Source organism: Anomaloglossus baeobatrachus, unplaced genomic scaffold (genome assembly GCF_048569485.1).
Source record: "Anomaloglossus baeobatrachus isolate aAnoBae1 unplaced genomic scaffold, aAnoBae1.hap1 Scaffold_3274, whole genome shotgun sequence".
Lineage (NCBI taxonomy): Eukaryota > Metazoa > Chordata > Amphibia > Anura > Aromobatidae > Anomaloglossus > Anomaloglossus baeobatrachus.
This window is the reverse complement of record NW_027442660.1, coordinates 64,362-83,687: the sequence shown is the minus strand read 5'-3', so window position 1 is coordinate 83,687 and position 19,326 is coordinate 64,362.

The following is a 19,326-nucleotide window of genomic DNA, read 5'->3' as shown; positions in this document are numbered from 1 at the left end:
ACCCCGCACCTCAGGGGCTGTGGTACGTGAGGGGCTGAGAAAACTGTCCCACATCTTAAAGACTGTTCCCCTACCTCTGGCGGATTGGACTTGTGCCTCTCTCGGCTGTACGCCTTGGTTGTCCACTGATTCCTGACCTATGCCGCTAGCGTTTTGTGAGGGGAATGCTTTGCCTACTTCCGTGACTATGGCCTTCCGGAACTGCTGCATTTTGGTTGACCTCTCCGCCTCGGGAATAAGAGACATAAAGTTCTCCTTGTAGTGTGGGTCTAACAGTGTTACCAACCAGTAATGATTGTCGGCCAAGATGTTCTTAACGCGAGGGTCACGAGACAGGCAGCTTACCATAAAGTCAGCCATGTGCGCCAGACTCTTAACAGCCAGGACTTCAGTAGCCTGACCAACACGTTGACTGAACATGCTGTCCTCCTCCTCCTCCTCCTCCTCCTCCTCATCTACCCTGTCCTCTGGCCAGCCACGCTGAACCGAGGATATGACTGGTGTGCATGTCATATCCTCAATTTGGCCGGAGATTTGCTCCATGTCTTCATCCTCCTCCTCGTCATAGTCCTCCACTGCACGTTGTGATGAGACGAGGCTGGGCTGTGTGTTATCACCCACACCCACTACTGTTTCTTGCTGCAACTCATCGCGCTCCGCCTGCAATGCATCATGTTTGGTTTTGAGCAGAGACCGTTTTAGAAGGCAGAGTAGCGGTATGGTGACGCTAATAATGGCGTCATCTTATACCTTTATGATGTTATTGTTTATTCTAAAGCAAACAAGATTTTAGGGTGTATAAAAAGGGAGATTAGATCCGGTGATCCCAACGTATTGTTAACCCTCTATAAATCACTTGTAAGGCCACATCTGGAATATGGGGTAAAGTCCTGAGCAGGTTGATAACCATTGGTTTGAGCATGGTAGGGTGTAGTGCGCATCTTCCTGCATCCGCCATAACCTTCCCTTAGGATATACTGTGCCCTTATCAGATTGGTTGTACAAGGTTGCTTCTCTTATTGGATGGATTTCAAGCTGCATGGATAATGTTCATTTAAATGATGTGGATAGAAAGACTGAAGATATCTACATGTAGTCTGAAATCCATCATGAATCAATACTATTTTACACAGTCATAAGCAGCCCATGGGCATTCACCTGCATTCAAACCAATAACAGCTCATAGACCAGACAATCCATCTACCACTGGACCAAAGACAGGAAGTTAAATCCACTGCCTGCGGTAACCAACTTAATCCTATAGGCTACTCACACAACAAACCCAACAGAAAGGAAAAAAACATGGCTTCGATTATCCATCCAATGAAAACGCATAACCATTGTGAGCCATTGGACAATGCAATTGGACACTTGGTGACATGGTGCACGGCCCAATGAATCAAGTCTTTACTTCATATTCACGGTTTAAGCCCTTGGGTTCTAATGTGCCCAGAGTACATATCCAGAAAGATTCTCTTTCTTTGAGCTAAACACAAGTCAACAATACATTGTAAGCAGATTCTATTACCAGTCCCACACCATTTTGTGACGCATAATCACACAGTGATCCAATTAACATTCCAAGTCATCGAACATGTCCAAGCCATACGCAGAGGAGGCAATAGAATTAGGAAGCTCAAAGAAAGGGAATCTTTCTGGATATATACTCTGGGCACATTGGAACCCAAAGGCTTAAACCATGAATATGAAGTACAGACTTGATTCATTGGGCCATGCATGGACATAATGGACATAATTCTAATAGGCAGGACAGGTAATAAGGAGCACAAGTTATATGCTAAAATGTGTTGTGTGACAAGACAGACACAGGAAAGGACATGATAACAGGTGTAGGGACCAACAAGGTGAGACAAGGGGTATCAGGATAGGGTCAAGTAGGTATGAATGTAGTAATGGGGCAGGCATAGAGAATTGTATGTGAATGTGAATTACAATAAATCACTAAGGAAAGGAATATGTGAGTGTGTGCCTAATGTAAACTAATATTGTACTGGCAAAATTATAGATGGAAAGGGAGAAGGGGAGGGGGGGAGAGAGGAGGCTGTAATTGACTACAAGGGTATGAGTTATGAGTGATCATAGGGATAGTGTTACATAAGTGGAAATACCTATGGAGGACCGGATGTGTAAGCGCATACCTTATACAAACCTATAGAGTGCTGATGGGTGAGAGTGTGATGTTAGATATAAGACATCCTATAGTGAATAGTGAGCCGTAATCAAGTGCAACAGGGATATTTCACGTGACTATGGGAACCTGGAAGGTAAAGAAAGGGGAGAAAAAACTGTTAGACAAGGTAATCAGACATAATGTAACCAGTTGATCAGACATGATCACCTGGTTTGAGACCCCCTGCCTTACACTATATAGATATCATGTTCATTCCCCATCTATCTTGCTCAGGAGAGCATCTCCCTCCCCCGGCACCAAGAGCAGCTCATACTGAATTGTTACATTGACTAGTAACACTGCACACAGAAATGCACCTTAATATTCCACTGTTAACCCTTTCCTCCTAGCAGTAACACACAACTCCTCACCTTGATATCATGGTGATTTATGGTCAGAATGACTTCAATGCGATCAGTGATTTCTATTCTAGCTCTGCTCACATAGATTTTATATCCACACTCAACTATAGGCCGTTCTTCATATTTTGGGGGCTTTTAGTCAGATATACTAGTTTGTGCCTGTATAGTATTGGTGTAGATGGGAGTGTAGGGCATGGGTTACATGGCACTGTGGTGGAATACTGATGGGAGGTATTGGTGCTGTGTTTGATGCTTCTACTGGGTATTTTCCTACAAATACTGGAACAGCTCACTGCTTAGAATGATCCTTCCCAGCTCTATAATATATTATATATACCCCACAATGCAGGCTCACACACACATTTGTCTCAAGTGTGTTGTAGGGACACAGATACAGTCTTGGTCATGTGACTAAAGGCTACTTTACACACTGCGATATCGGTCCCGATATCGCTAGTGTGGGTACCCGCCCCATCTGTTGCGCGACACGGGCAAATCGCTGCCCATGCCGCACAACACCGACCAGACCCGTCACACATACTTACCTGCCCGGCGACGTCGCTGTGTCCGGCGAACCGCCTCCTTTCTAAGGGGGCGGTCCGTGCGGCGTCACAGCGACGTCACTGAGCGACCGCCCAATAGCAGCGGAGGGGCGGAGATGAGTGGCCGGAACATCCCGCCCACCTCCTTCCTTCCTCATAGCGGCTGGGAGGCAGGTAAGGAGAGGTTCCTCGTTTCTGCGGTGTCACACGGAGCGATGTGTGCTACCGCAGGAGCGACGAACTACATCGTTACTGCTGCAGTAACGATAATCGAGAATGGAGACCCATGTCACCGATGAGCGATTTTGCACGTTTTTGCAACGATGCAAAATCGCTCATCGGTATCACACGCAGCAACATCGCTAATGCGGCCGGATGTGCGTCACAAATTCCGTGACCCCAACGACTCCGCATTAGCGATGTCGCAGCGTGTAAAGCCCCCTTTAGTGGGAGTGGTGTACAGGGTCTTAGCAGTAAAGAGTATTCCATATTTCTGCCAGATACCCACAGAGATATTGAAATCTGAAAAAAGAGACTTCTGCTCATTGAAGGTAAGAACTGCTCACATAGCGTTCAACTCCACAGCAAACGAGTGCTCTAGCACTGGCATCTCAGCAGGGATATTCCCCTACTACACATGTGTGTCTAGGTCACTGTGACAGTTTACAGGACATAACTCAGGGCACCTAGACAGAAGGCAGAGGGACTACTTTCTATTTCTGGTGTAGAGCTTAGTACAATATATATATATTTATACTATTACATGGGACACATGTACCTTGTATTACCATTATTCGCTGTATATGAACCCCTTTTCTCCGGGCATTATTTGTCTATAGCATTTTTCACGAACCTGAGGCAACTGAGAACCCTTCAGTGAAGGAATTCCACTAACCCTCACAATACCTACCAGGGGCCTCCCTGCAGTAACTCAGGTAGTTGTACCCATTCTCTTTCCGCATTCTATGTGTTCTTCTTCTTTCTTCTTTTTTTTCTTTTTTCTTCTTTTTATTTCTATCATGTAGTTCAGGGGTTTATAGATATATGTCCTGCATCTCATATTTCCTTTAGTGGTGCTTCTTACCCATTCTCATATCATTTACCCTAGTATTTCATGATCCTGAGGCGACTGAGAACCCTTTAATAAAGGAATCCTTTTTCACCTGAATTGTCAAGTGATACTTACCAGTGACTATCACGTAATGTTACAGGTAGTTCCATTTTCTTCCTCTTCTTTCTCTCCTTTCTTCTTTGTCACACGGTCCATTGTGTTATAGCCCACGTGTCATGATAACACTTGTACCATCTTTTCATTTAGATTCCACCTACAATTATTTACCGATTCCAGTTCTGGAATAGGCTTTCATCATCTACTCACTAGAATTCTCAAGTTCATAAGGTACTGAGACATATACATGTTCACACCATTATAAAGAACAAAGTATAAACATTGAGGTTTTTCTCACACCCATGTTCCTGTGTTCTTTGATATGATATGTGTTCATTTCCTTCACTATATAGGATTGCAAGTTTTCCATTTGTACCTTAATGGCAATGACGCTATACAATTGAACACATATCATCCTGTTATCCATATAGGTGTGTATTTACCTGCTTGACTATTTTTGGTTGTTTGATCCAGAATGTTTCTCCAGATAGGTCATGTGGAAATTTTCTTTCCTCAGTACAAATGTTTTCACTATGGCTTTGGAAAATTTTTTTGTATGTGCATCATGGTCATTTGACCCATTGTACTCTCAAGTAGCAATATATTGTACTGTTATGTTGTACTATGTACTAATTACGTGTTTATATGGTTTTGTAACCCTTTATGATCTTAGATAACTTTATCCTTGATAAAGACCTAAAAACAAGCTCGAAACGTTGGATGAATTATCCTTTTGCACAAATAAAGAATTTTCAGCATTCTAAGAGTTCTTTTCTTACGTTATTGATCACTATAGTGTGCCAGAGCTATTTCTATTGAATTGACTCTTATTTTTTCTGAGCACCTGCTATATACACAGTGAGCCAGACATATTCAATTTTCATTCAGAAGGCAGAGGGAAGCCTTAGCAGCTGAGCCTATATCTTGGCTTGTGAGCATTAGAACAGGCCGGCGATTACAGGGTAACATGAAAAATGTCCAGCTTGCATTATGACTAGAACATGACAATATCCTTTTAAGTACTAACCTATGATGCGTTCCTAAGCAGTTGATGTTATATGTTCTACATTTCATTTTCTGCATACTTTCCAAGTAGTAGAATTTGCTTTGATATAGGCAACTGGATTTTCACAATGAAAAGGCAAAGGATAACGCCCGAAAAAGACGCCATACATTATGTCAGTGCCATCACTGACAAACCTGGATTGACCATGAAATACATCAATCCCCTTAAAGGTGAGTTAAAACAAGTTTTAACTAAATTGCCTTAATATTGTCATGCATTAGAATGACTGTCTTAGGTAATGATAAATATTTTCTACAGGAAGAGGAGTGTTTGCTGAAACTGAAATCGAAAAAGGGAGTTTTGTTGCAGAATATCGAGGTGAGCTCACGTATGCACTTACGATGGTAGACAACTACTCGAGATTTATGGTTGTGGTACAAGTCAAAGATCTAATGGCCCATACTGCAGCGAAGGTCTTCCAAGCACACTTATGCAGACCTCATGGCTACTCAGAGAGAGTCCTCACAGATCAAGGCACTGCCTTTGAAGCGGAAATCTTCAAGGACTTCTGCAGCTTTTACCGATGCAGGAAGATGCGTACTACACCCTACCATGCTCAAACCAATGGTTATCAACCTGCTCAGGACTTTACCCCATATTCCAGATGTGGCCTTACAAGTGATTTATAGAGGGGTAACAATACGTTGGGATCATCGGATCTAATCTCCCTTTTTATACACCCTAAAATCTTGTTTGCGTTAGAATAAACAATAACATCATAAAGGTATAGCAGTACCGTTTCAAAGTTTCGGTGTCCCAAGCAGCATTCCATCAGCCTCTGGAAGGTTCCTGGCAAATTGCACAGCTCGAAGGGCATGCTTTTGAACTCGCAGAGACCCATCGGGGTGGCAAAGGCGGTCTTCTCCCGGTCTGCCTCAGCAACGGACACTTACCAATAGTGACTAGTGAGATCAAGGGTAGAAAAATAATTTGCAGTTGTCAATGCAGCTAGCTATTCCTCAATACAGGGGAGTGGTGCTGTCCTTCTTCTTTAACAGGACCAACGGAGCTGCCCAGAGGCTACAACTGTCACGGATAACCCCAGCCTCCTTCATGTTGCTCAACATGTCCTTGGTACACTGGTAATGTGCAGGTAGATTTGGCTTATATCTCTCTTTGATGGGTGGGTGTGCACTTGTGGGGATGTAGTGTTTGACCCCTTTTATTTTTCAAAAGTCTAGCGGATGTTTGCTGAAGACTTGCTCGTATTCTTGCACTAGCCTGTAGACCCCCTTCTTGTGATGTGAAGGTGTGGAGTCAGTGCCTACGTGTAATTCCTTACACCACTCCTCTGGCTGACTTGGTGAGCTGTCACTGAATGGGTGGGCTGAAGCAATGGTGGATGCTGCTGTTTGGATAGCATGTGTATCTACTGAGAACAGCTTATCAATGGTGGCAAATCGGAGCAGCTTAATCTTTTGCTCTCCGCAGTTCAACACTCTCATGGGCACTCTTCCCTTCCATATTAATGAATAAAACTATGATGTAAATAGCATATAGATACCCCACAAATGCAGATAAAAGTAGGTTATGGGAAAAGGGGGAAGAGAGAAACAGGAAAATAGTGGAATAAAGTATACCTTCCAGGTGGGAGAGGAAATGGCAGCACAGCCAGTGGAGGTGAAGCAAGGGGAGCCTGCAACTAAAGAGTTGAGAGCGTTATCACATGGTGACTGAGCCTGATTGTAACGGGAGCATAGAGGTGCCGATCCTGTCTTACCTGCGTTGGTGTAGAAGTGGGTGTCCTGTGGTGGAGTCAGCTATGTGCAGTGGTGGCCGTGGGTTCTTTTATGTGCGACCGTAGTAATAGCTGTGCCCACTTCCTGTATGGGAGTGGAATGCAGTGAGGCTAATGGAACGCACGCCTGCGCATTTGTGTTTAACGTCGCGCATGTGCAGAACGGAGAAAAGGCTGCGCTCACTTCCTAATGAAAGGGAGTGAGACGCAGCTGGGAAGGGAAGGGAAAAGATTAGGGTTTGGGGATGATGAAAGGGCTTTCTACGGGCAAGGATGGCAAAGGGTGGCAGTGACGGAAAGTCAGGCAGATGGTCCTGTCCTGTCCTGTCCGTCCGTCTTTTTGTATCATGAATTGGAAAGACTGCAAGGGGGAGGGGAGGTGCTTGTGCCCAAAAGGAGGAGTTATTCAGATTCATTGCAGTGGGCGGCGGCTGCAAAAAGCACCATTCTCCTTGTTTTTGCTCTGCAAAACAGCCTTTTCAAGGGTTTGGCTTGGGTGACAAAATGTCTTCTGTAGGCGTGGGTTTGTCTCCCTCTCCCTAAGATGTGTCCGGTATAGGCCAGGGTGCCACTCAAGGCCGTAACCAATTCGGGTTATAGCTTCTCGGCCTTTTGGCTAAGATCAAGTGTAGTTTCGGAGGACGCTACCTTGGTCGGTACTGGAAGGTGCCTGGGATTGCACGTCTGCCGGCCTTGAGGGAGTGTGTGCGCCTTCTGGTGACACATAGCCCTCTTGTGCCTGGACGGTTCCCAGGCAACGGGAGGCGATCACCTTTGTTATTTTGAAGTCCTACTGATAAACAGAAAAAAAATGAAAATCCAGTTGCCTATATCAAAGCAAATTCTACTACTTGTAAAGTATGCAGAAAATGAAATGTAGAACATATAACATCAACTGCTTAGGAACGCATCATAGGTTAGTACTTAAAAGGATATTGTCATGTTCTAGTCATAATGCAAGCTGGACATTTTTCATGTTACCCTGTAATCGCCGGCCTGTTCTAATGCTCACAAGCCAAGATATAGGCTCAGCTGCTAAGGCTTCCCTCTGCCTTCTGAATGAAAATTGAATATGTCTGGCTCACTGTGTATATAGCAGGTGCTCAGAAAAAATAAGAGTCAATTCAATAGAAATAGCTCTGGCACACTATAGTGATCAATAACGTAAGAAAAGAACTCTTAGAATGCTGAAAATTCTTTATTTGTGCAAAAGGATAATTCATCCAACGTTTCGAGCTTGTTTTTAGGTCTTTATCAAGGATAAAGTTATCTAAGATCATAAAGGGTTACAAAACCATATAAACACGTAATTAGTACATAGTACAACATAACAGTACAATATATTGCTACTTGAGAGTACAATGGGTCAAATGACCATGATGCACATACAAAAAAATTTTCCAAAGCCATAGTGAAAACATTTGTACTGAGGAAAGAAAATTTCCACATGACCTATCTGGAGAAACATTCTGGATCAAACAACCAAAAATAGTCAAGCAGGTAAATACACACCTATATGGATAACAGGATGATATGTGTTCAATTGTATAGCGTCATTGCCATTAAGGTACAAATGGAAAACTTGCAATCCTATATAGTGAAGGAAATGAACACACATGGGTTTGTTGTGTGAGGGTGTGAGAAAAACCTCAATGTTTATACTTTGTTCTTTATAATGGTGTGAACATGTATATGTCTCAGTACCTTATGAACTTGAGAATTCTAGTGAGTAGATGATGAAAGCCTATTCCAGAACTGGAATCGGTAAATAATTGTAGGTGGAATCTAAATGAAAAGATGGTACAAGTGTTATCATGACACGTGGGCTATAACACAATGGACCGTGTGACAAAGAAGAAAGGAGAGAAAGAAGAGGAATAAAATGGAACTACCTGTAACATTACGTGATAGTCACTGGTAAGTATCACTTGACAATTCAGGTGAAAAAGGATTCCTTTATTAAAGGGTTCTCAGTCGCCTCAGGATCATGAAATACTAGGGTAAATGATATGAGAATGGGTAAGAAGCACCACTAAAGGAAATATGAGATGCAGGACATATATCTATAAACCCCTGAACTACATGATAGAAATAAAAAGAAGAAAAAAGAAAAAAAAGAAGAAAGAAGAAGAACACATAGAATGCGGAAAGAGAATGGGTACAACTACCTGAGTTACTGCAGGGAGGCCCCTGGTAGGTATTGTGAGGGTTAGTGGAATTCCTTCACTGAAGGGTTCTCAGTTGCCTCAGGTTCGTGAAAAATGCTATAGACAAATAATGCCCGGAGAAAAGGGGTTCATATACAGCGAATAATGGTAATACAAGGTACATGTGTCCCATGTAATAGTATAAATATATATATATTGTACTAAGCTCTACACCAGAAATAGAAAGTAGTCCCTCTGCCTTCTGTCTAGGTGCCCTGAGTTATGTCCTGTAAACTGTCACAGTGACCTAGACACACATGTGTAGTAGGGGAATATCCCTGCTGAGATGCCAGTGCTAGAGCACTCGTTTGCTGTGGAGTTGAACGCTATGTGAGTAGTTCTTACCTTCAATGAGCAGAAGTCTCTTTTTTCAGATTTCAATATCTCTGTGGGTATCTGGCAGAAATATGGAATACTCTTTACTGCTAAGACCCTGTACACCACTCCCACTAAAGGGGGCTTTACACGCTGCGACATCGCTAATGCGGAGTCGTTGGGGTCACGGAATTTGTGACGCACATCCGGCCGCATTAGCGATGTTGCTGCGTGTGATACCGATGAGCGATTTTGCATCGTTGCAAAAACGTGCAAAATCGCTCATCGGTGACATGGGTCTCCATTCTCGATTATCGTTACTGCAGCAGTAACGATGTAGTTCGTCGCTCCTGCGGTAGCACACATCGCTCCGTGTGACACCGCAGAAACGAGGAACCTCTCCTTACCTGCCTCCCAGCCGCTATGAGGAAGGAAGGAGGTGGGCGGGATGTTCCGGCCACTCATCTCCGCCCCTCCGCTGCTATTGGGCCGTCGCTCAGTGACGTCGCTGTGACGCCGCACGGACCGCCCCCTTAGAAAGGAGGCGGTTCGCCGGACACAGCGACGTCGCCGGGCAGGTAAGTATGTGTGACGGGTCTGGTCGGTGTTGTGCGGCATGGGCAACGATTTGCCCGTGTCGCGCAACAGATGGGGGCGGGTACCCACACTAGCGATATCGGGACCGATATCGCAGTGTGTAAAGTAGCCTTTAGTCACATGACCAAGACTGTATCTGTGTCCCTACAACACACTTGAGACAAATGTGTGTGTGAGCCTGCATTGTGGGGTATATATAATATATTATAGAGCTGGGAAGGATCATTCTAAGCAGTGAGCTGTTCCAGTATTTGTAGGAAAATACCCAGTAGAAGCATCAAACACAGCACCAATACCTCCCATCAGTATTCCACCACAGTGCCATGTAACCCATGCCCTACACTCCCATCTACACCAATACTATACAGGCACAAACTAGTATATCTGACTAAAAGCCCCCAAAATATGAAGAACGGCCTATAGTTGAGTGTGGATATAAAATCTATGTGAGCAGAGCTAGAATAGAAATCACTGATCGCATTGAAGTCATTCTGACCATAAATCACCATGATATCAAGGTGAGGAGTTGTGTGTTACTGCTGGGAGGAAAGGGTTAACAGTGGAATATTAAGGTGCATTTCTGTGTGCAGTGTTACTAGTCAATGTAACAATTCAGTATGAGCTGCTCTTGGTGCCGGGGGAGGGAGATGCTCTCCTGAGCAAGATAGATGGGGAATAAACATGATATCTATATAGTGTAAGGCAGGGGGTCTCAAACCAGGTGATCATGTCTGATCAACTGGTTACATTATGTCTGATTACCTTGTCTAACAGTTTTTTCTCCCCTTTCTTTACCTTCCAGGTTCCCATAGTCACGTGAAATATCCCTGTTGCACTTGATTACGGCTCACTATTCACTATAGGATGTCTTATATCTAACATCACACTCTCACCCATCAGCACTCTATAGGTTTGTATAAGGTATGCGCTTACACATCCGGTCCTCCATAGGTATTTCCACTTATGTAACACTATCCCTATGATCACTCATAACTCATACCCTTGTAGTCAATTACAGCCTCCTCTCTCCCCCCTCCCCTTCTCCCTTTCCATCTATAATTTTGCCAGTACAATATTAGTTTACATTAGGCACACACTCACATATTCCTTTCCTTAGTGATTTATTGTAATTCACATTCACATACAATTCTCTATGCCTGCCCCATTACTACATTCATACCTACTTGACCCTATCCTGATACCCCTTGTCTCACCTTGTTGGTCCCTACACCTGTTATCATGTCCTTTCCTGTGTCTGTCTTGTCACACAACACATTTTAGCATATAACTTGTGCTCCTTATTACCTGTCCTGCCTATTAGAATTATGTCCATTATGTCCATGCATGGCCCAATGAATCAAGTCTGTACTTCATATTCATGGTTTAAGCCTTTGGGTTCCAATGTGCCCAGAGTATATATCCAGAAAGATTCCCTTTCTTTGAGCTTCCTAATTCTATTGCCTCCTCTGCGTATGGCTTGGACATGTTCGATGACTTGGAATCTTAATTGGATCACTGTGTGATTATGCGTCACAAAATGGTGTGGGACTGGTAATAGAATCTGCTTACAATGTATTGTTGACTTGTGTTTAGCTCAAAGAAAGAGAATCTTTCTGGATATGTACTCTGGGCATATTAGAACCCAAGGGCTTAAACCGTGAATATGAAGTAAAGACTTGATTCATTGGGCCGTGCACCATGTCACCAAGTGTCCAATTGCATTGTCCAATGGCTCACAATGGTTATGCGTTTTCATTGGATGGATAATCGAAGCCATGTTTTTTTCCTTTCTGTTGGGTTTGTTGTGTGAGTAGCCTATAGGATTAAGTTGGTTACCGCAGGCAGTGGATTTAACTTCCTGTCTTTGGTCCAGTGGTAGATGGATTGTCTGGTCTATGAGCTGTTATTGGTTTGAATGCAGGTGAATGCCCATGGGCTGCTTATGACTGTGTAAAATAGTATTGATTCATGATGGATTTCAGACTACATGTAGATATCTTCAGTCTTTCTATCCACATCATTTAAATGAACATTATCCATGCAGCTTGAAATCCATCCAATAAGAGAAGCAACCTTGTACAACCAATCTGATAAGGGCACAGTATATCCTAAGGGAAGGTTATGGCTATAAAAGGGGACTTCTTGGAGTCACCAGGTTGTTGATGGATGTTGCATGATCTAGTCTAAGCTCTTAGGAGCTGGCTAGGGGATCAGAACCAGGATGCCTTGTGGACTCGGTCTAGGGACTTTGGCTTCAACTAGAGGATCACTTGGCTACATGGCTTCAATCTAGGGGCTCCAATTCCGATTGGAGATCATAACCGCAATCTAGGGATTTCGACTCCGGCTGCCAGGATTATACCATATCATCATACCAGAGACTACTTAAGGAAGAAACCCAGGTTGGACAATTTTGTCACCTGGCTACAGACTTTGCAGACCTCAGCCAGCTTCCTAAATCTGGCGCTATTCTATTGTCGGTGGGTGCCCGACAAATTACACAGCTATGTAAAATTTTGGTTTATGAAACTTCAAATCCAGTGACTGATTATTATGTTTTCTAATGTCCTGATTTAAAAAAAAAAATAAATATTTTTTTTTAACCATCAAATATTGATTTTGTACAATCCATGTGTGAAGTTACATACAAGTGACATGAACAAGAAAAATACTTATTGTAACCAAAAATATTCACAATTTTATATATAAAATACATTTATTTATTGTACAGTCATTCTGCAACTTTATTAGAAATTTATTCTTGCACTTTTTCCTTTTCTCTAGATCCACCTTTTCTCTTATAGAAGGCCTGTGGATCTTCTCTGTGAAGCATCCGGCAATCATGTTCACGTTTCATTTACTTTGGTATCGTCGTTCCATCTCCTTGATATTCCGATGAAAACCTTCTTGTTCTTCCCACCAGCACCAAGGTTTTCAGACAAGTAGTCCAAATAGGAATGTAAAAAATGTAACTTCAAATTCATTAGACAACCCAAGGCTTTGAAACGTTTCAGCATGTTCTCCACGATGGACTTAAATTTTGATTCTTTGTTGTTACCTAGAAACGTATTTATTGCTTCTTTCAAAGAGTCCCAAGCCCTTTTTTCAACAGTTTTCATTATTGTTTAAAACACGTCATCCTTCATTCATGGGTTTCTGAATATCCGAACCCACAAAAATGCTTTTGTGCTGCCCCTGTGCCAGCAGCCGCCGTTGGTCGGATCCAGACCTTCTAAGAGAGTGGCTCGACCCGGGGGTCTCGCGGACATGTCGAATAAAAGGAGGAATGTAGATGTATGGGCTAGGCCGTATTAAGTTTGTGACGCCACCAACGGTGTGTGGTGAGGTGGGACACCACCGCTGCCGTTATGGGATACCCGGGAGAGATGTAGTGGCAGCTGGATGTTAACCCCTCCGTGTGTAGGGATGATTGCCCCGGGGCCCAGTGTCTTTGTGCAGGGTATGGTGATGGCAAGGGCCGGCGCGCCTGAGCAAGCAGGGGGATGTTTGGTTACTCACAGTAAATGAATCACACGAGTCTTTCGGTAAACCAAAGGTGCTGGTGGCCTGCCGCCCCGGCCGGTTGCATTCAGGTCCCCCACCCAGGCTGGTGGTCGCTGTCCTTTACTCTGCACTTGTTTTTGTGTATGGTGGACTGCCTGGTCTGGAACTCAGGAGTCCGCTCCCGGCTGGATATGGCCTAAGGAGCCGTGCCCGCAGGCGCTGGCCCGTGGGATCTAAGGGCCCTGGCGGTGGCCTTATCCCTATCAGTGGGCTGTTGTCTTCTTTGAGGGACTTTAGGTGGGATAGGACCTATAATCCTGCCCTCAATCATTTAATTAGCTAGGCCGCTGTTTGCGGTCCTGGCTTCAGGGTCCTAGGTGACTAGGGTTTCAGGTCGGCTGTGTGTTTCCTAAGTGAGGAAAGGTGTTGTGCGGGGGCCTATCTGTAACTACCTGGTTTTGCCAGGGCATCACACCTTCCTTCAGACTTGATTCTGACAGTCCCTGAAACTTGGTACACAGGTACTTAAACATCTCTCCTTCTTTCAGTAGCGCTTTCACAAACAGCTTCATCAGTCCAAGCTTACAGTGGAGTGGTGGCAAGAGAACTTTAGGTGGGATCAACTAAGCTTTATGCAACAATGTTCTTGAGTCCCGGTTACAAAGATGTTCTTGTTGGCCAATTTTTTTTGCTCCAGTGAAGAGTCCTAACCTGGCTTTCCAATTCACACAAAAAGCATGTGTTCTGCCTTCTTTTACGTAATGCTGTGAATCTCTAGCATACAGCTAAACCCTAGTTCACATTTCAAATAAACAGACTGTGGAGTTCAATAGCCTTGATTTATTAGCTGGTAACGTGAACTTGATTGCAGTATACATGGAATATACAGTGAATATAGGAATATCCAAGATGCAGTTGAAGACAGAATACGGTATATCCAAGATACTGTTTTATACGGGTAAAAACTATAACAAGAAAATGATTACAGTCAGTACAGTGTTAATACAGAGTTAACATAGCATAACAGTACATGAGATGCAGTTCTTACGAGAATGTAGGTGAAAGGTCACTGCATCTGCAATACATAGAAATCTTATCTAGACAAACAAGACAGGGATGACACTAAAGGTGTAGAAGTACAATGTACAATGCATTTACTACACTCTTCCATCTAGGATTCTATCACTAACACATGTAATTTGCTTTGCTCACCGGATTACACTAGGCAGGGGTGAATGTACAGAGAGGTAAGTCGGCATGTCCTTTCCTGACAAATCCAAAGAGAAAATGGCTGCAGGCTTCTTCTCAGCTCAGGGAGGCATTCCTTACCCAGAATACATTTAGCTTAAAGGGAAACTCAGCAATTCAAAAGAATAACAATGACCTCTAGGGGTTGTAACAGAAATTTTAATGAATGACTATTAGCAGGCTGCCATGAGGCAGAACAGCATGGGTATTTAATATATCCTCCTTGCTGCCCAAGAAGCAATGAGAACATTTTTAGACCACCACATATTGACCATCCATGCTCCTTGTAGTTAAGTTTCTTGAGAATAAAGTCTAAATTCTCACAGCTTTCTTCCAAGTGCATAGCATGTGTGACGCCCTGGACTAGCCAGGTAGTCACAAACACAAAATCACACACACCCCCTCCCCTGGATAGTCTACATCAGTCACACAAAATCCTTGTTGCCTCCTCCAGGGTCTGATGTCCACACCAGGTGGGGCGGAGCCAGGCGGTTGGCCCCACCCACCGAGGAGTTCACAGGCCTGGAGGCAGGAAAAAGCAGTTAGTTTAGTTTTGTAGTGGAAAGTGAGAGGACAGAAACTGTTAGTGTCTGGGTAGGAGCCCAGGCACTGTCAGCAAGGTCGGCAGACGGTGGTGGCCGTCTGCAGGAGGTGGTACAAGTCAGCTGAACCGTAGGATCGGGGACGGGCGGTGACCCGAAGGGAACTGAACCGGTGAGCGGATCTGTACCAAGCACAAAGGCAGGGCCATTGGACCCTGACCAGGCTAGGAGCCGCCGACAATGGTCAAATCCGAGAGTGACCGGAATCCCAGGGGTTCCCTAACACCCAAGACCCGACAGAAGGCAACCGTCCACACCGTGAGGATAAAAAGCCACCGCCATAGGCTAGAGATCCAAGGGCCAGCGCCTGCGGGCAAACGGGCTCCCTCGGTACGTACACCCCAGCCATCCAGCCTCCCCGTACCGCCACCGGGCCCCGGGATCACCAACCCCTACCCACGGAGGGGGAACCAACATCCTAGCTGCTCCCTGCCATCGCTCCCGGGATCCCCGTCACCAGCAGTGGTGGTGCCCATTATCACCACGACCTGTGGGTGACGTCACTAACTATCTCCCCAAACAAACCACCCCCTTTTCACTCGTGGGCGAGGAGCGCTGCTCGAGTCCCCGGATCTGGCCCTCCGCTCGAGCCACCGAGCAGCAGCAGCAGCAGAAGTCCCCGAACCCGAGCGTAGCGTGCGTGGCCCCTCTGCCCGCGACACATGCCCTACACACACTGAAGAATACTTACTGCCATTGAGCAGTAGCACAGCTTTCAGACTTTTTGGATGAAACAATGACGTGTCTCCACTCGCTCACATTGTACTTAATGTTACATTTTCCATCAGCACAGGAACATCGCTTGAATACACTAGAGCACCATCTTCAGAAAAGTATGGAGGGAATCTTTTCAGAATTCTAACCTTTTGGAAACCTATTGTCACGCTCTCCGGGTCCCCTGCTCTGCCCCCCGGCTCACCTGCCACGCTCCCCGGCTTCCCTGCTTCGCTCCCCGGCTCCTCTGGCAGACATCCCCCGCTCCACGGTCTCCAGCCTCCACCACCTGCGGTCCCCAGGCGGCCCGGTCCCCACTCCCGGCGCCCGTCGGCAGCCCTGCTCCAGGCCGGCTCCCCTGCTTCCTATACACCGCTCCCTGCCCTGGCTTCTGGCACCCGGGCCTCGCGCATGCGCATTAGGGCGCGCGCGCGGTCATTGACCCTCTCTTAAAGGGCCAGCGTCCACTGACAGGAAATTGAACACACAGGTACAGGGTATAAAGGGGTTTAATGTCCAAGTGGGCGGGGCCTGTTCTTCGTGTTTCCTAAGCTAGGAGTCAGGTCTCCTTGTGTCTCTGTGATATACTTACCTATCTCTCTTCTAGAGCCGCTCCTGCCTCGCCATCCGGTCCTGCCGATTCCCGAACCCCGAACGCTGACTATCTGCCATCCCGTCAGTCCGTACCATCTCTGATCCCTGTGGTGACCCGTCCTCTCGCTCCATCGGTTCCGGACTCTGCCTGACATCTCGGCCTCCGAACCTGAGCTCCGTCACCCGGACTACCATCAGTGACTCCGTGGTCCCAGGGACTTCTCCATTCCACTCTTTTGCACGGACTGTCCTGCTACCCGTAGTGCTCCGGCTACCGGACCCCTTGCCTTCATTAAGGTGTTCGGCCCAGTGGATCCACCTCCTGGGTCTGCCCGTCCACCTGGCCCTAACACCTATAGAATCAGTGTTTGTGAAAAAACTGTACGTGATGATATTTTTTCAATATTTTTACTGAGTCCAATGATCAAAAGTATGAAAAAAATCACATCTTTCAAAAATTTTTACCCTTGGAAACCTGTGTTATTATTACTATGCACGAGCCCTAAATTGTCTGAAAAACAACAAATATGCTGGTTGGATAGACCTTGACCCAACAATTCAACGGCCACAATTAAGGAGAAAAGTGCTAAGAGAGTTAAATTTGCCCCTGAAATAACCCATGATACGGGCCAAGGAGGGACACACCATTTTGATCCGAAAATAGCCCAACACCATGAGAGACGGGCAAATCCGTGAAAAGACAAAGTTCCAAGCTACAACTGACGCAGGATCTACAGCACATACGCCCATTGTAATTGTTCATGATTTCCGGCCACTACGCATTTCAGCCTTCAGGGACCTGGTAATTCGAATGCTATGTCCAGGAGTAGAGATGAGCGAACCGGTCCCGGTTTGGCTCGAGGTCGGTTCGCCGAACGGAGCTCCCGTTCGAGTTCGGCTCGTCGAACGTTCGACGAACCGAACTCGAGCCAATAGGAAACAATGGCAGGCAATCACAAACACAGTAAAACACCTAGAAAACACCCTCAAAGGTGTCCAAAAGGTGACAAACAACTCACAACACAACACAAACACATGGGAAAGTGACAAGGACATATACTCATGCGAAAACAAAACAGCTGGACAAGGAAAAAGAGGAGGACACACAGATATAGGCATGGCACGCCATTCTAAAATCATGTAAAACACCGCAAGGTGACTCCAAGCGGAGTCTCCCTTTTTTCCAAAAATTGGGCCCCACACACACCCACCCATTCAGTGGCAGCAGTTGTGCCCCAGTTGTACACTTCACAGCTACATTTGCATCAAGCACATTCAAAAATACGCTATTCTTAACCGTCCCCAGGATGACACCGGGGTAGGTAGCAAAGTCTTTCCTGATCCCAGCTCTGTTCATCTTGGCTTCAAGCACATTCAAAAATACGCCATTCTTATCCGTCCCCAGGATGACACCGGGGTAGGTAGATAAAGTTTTTGCTGACCATGACTTGTTCATCTTGGCTTCTTTTAAAAACACAGCAAGCAAGGGTTACTCCAAGCGGAGTCTCCCTTTTTTCCAAAAATTGGGCCACACAGACACCCACCCCATCAGTGGCAGCACTTGGGCCCTAGTTGCAAACAGGATGTTTTGATTTGCATCAAGCACATTCAAAAATACGCCATAATTAACCGTCCCCAGGATGACACCGGGGTAGGTAGCAAAGTCTTTCCTGATCCCAGCTCTGTTCATCTTGGCTTCTTTTAAAAACACAGCAAGCAAGGGTTACTCCAAGCGGAGTCTCCCTTTTTTCCAAAAATTGGGCCACACAGACACCCACCCCATCAGTGGCAGCACTTGGGCCCTAGTTGCAAACAGGATGTTTTGATTTGCATCAAGCACATTCAAAAATACGCCATAATTAACCGTCCCCAGGATGACACCGGGGTAGGTAGCAAAGTCTTTCCTGATCCCAGCTCTGTTCATCTTGGCTTCTTTTAAAAACACAGCAAGCAAGGGTTACTCCAAGCGGAGTCTCCCTTTTTTCCAAAAATTGGGCCACACAGACACCCACCCCATCAGTGGCAGCACTTGGGCCCTAGTTGCAAACAGGATGTTTTGATTTGCATCAAGCACATTCAAAAATACGCCATTCTTATCCGTCCCCAGGATGACACCGGGGTAGGTAGATAAAGTCTTTGCTGACCCATGACTTGTTCATCTTGGCTTCTTTTAAAAACACAGCAAGCAAGGGTTACTCCAAGCGGAGTCTCCCTTTTTTCCAAAAATTGGGCCACACAGACACCCACCCCATCAGTGGCAGCACTTGGGCCCTAGTTGCAAACAGGATGTTTTGATTTGCATCAAGCACATTCCAAAATTCGCCATAATTAACCGTCCCCAGGATGACACCGGGGTAGGTAGCAAAGTCTTTCCTGATCCCAGCTCTGTTCATCTTGGCTTCTTTTAAAAACACAGCAAGCAAGGGTTACTCCAAGCGGAGTCTCCCTTTTTTCCAAAAATTGGGCCACACAGACACC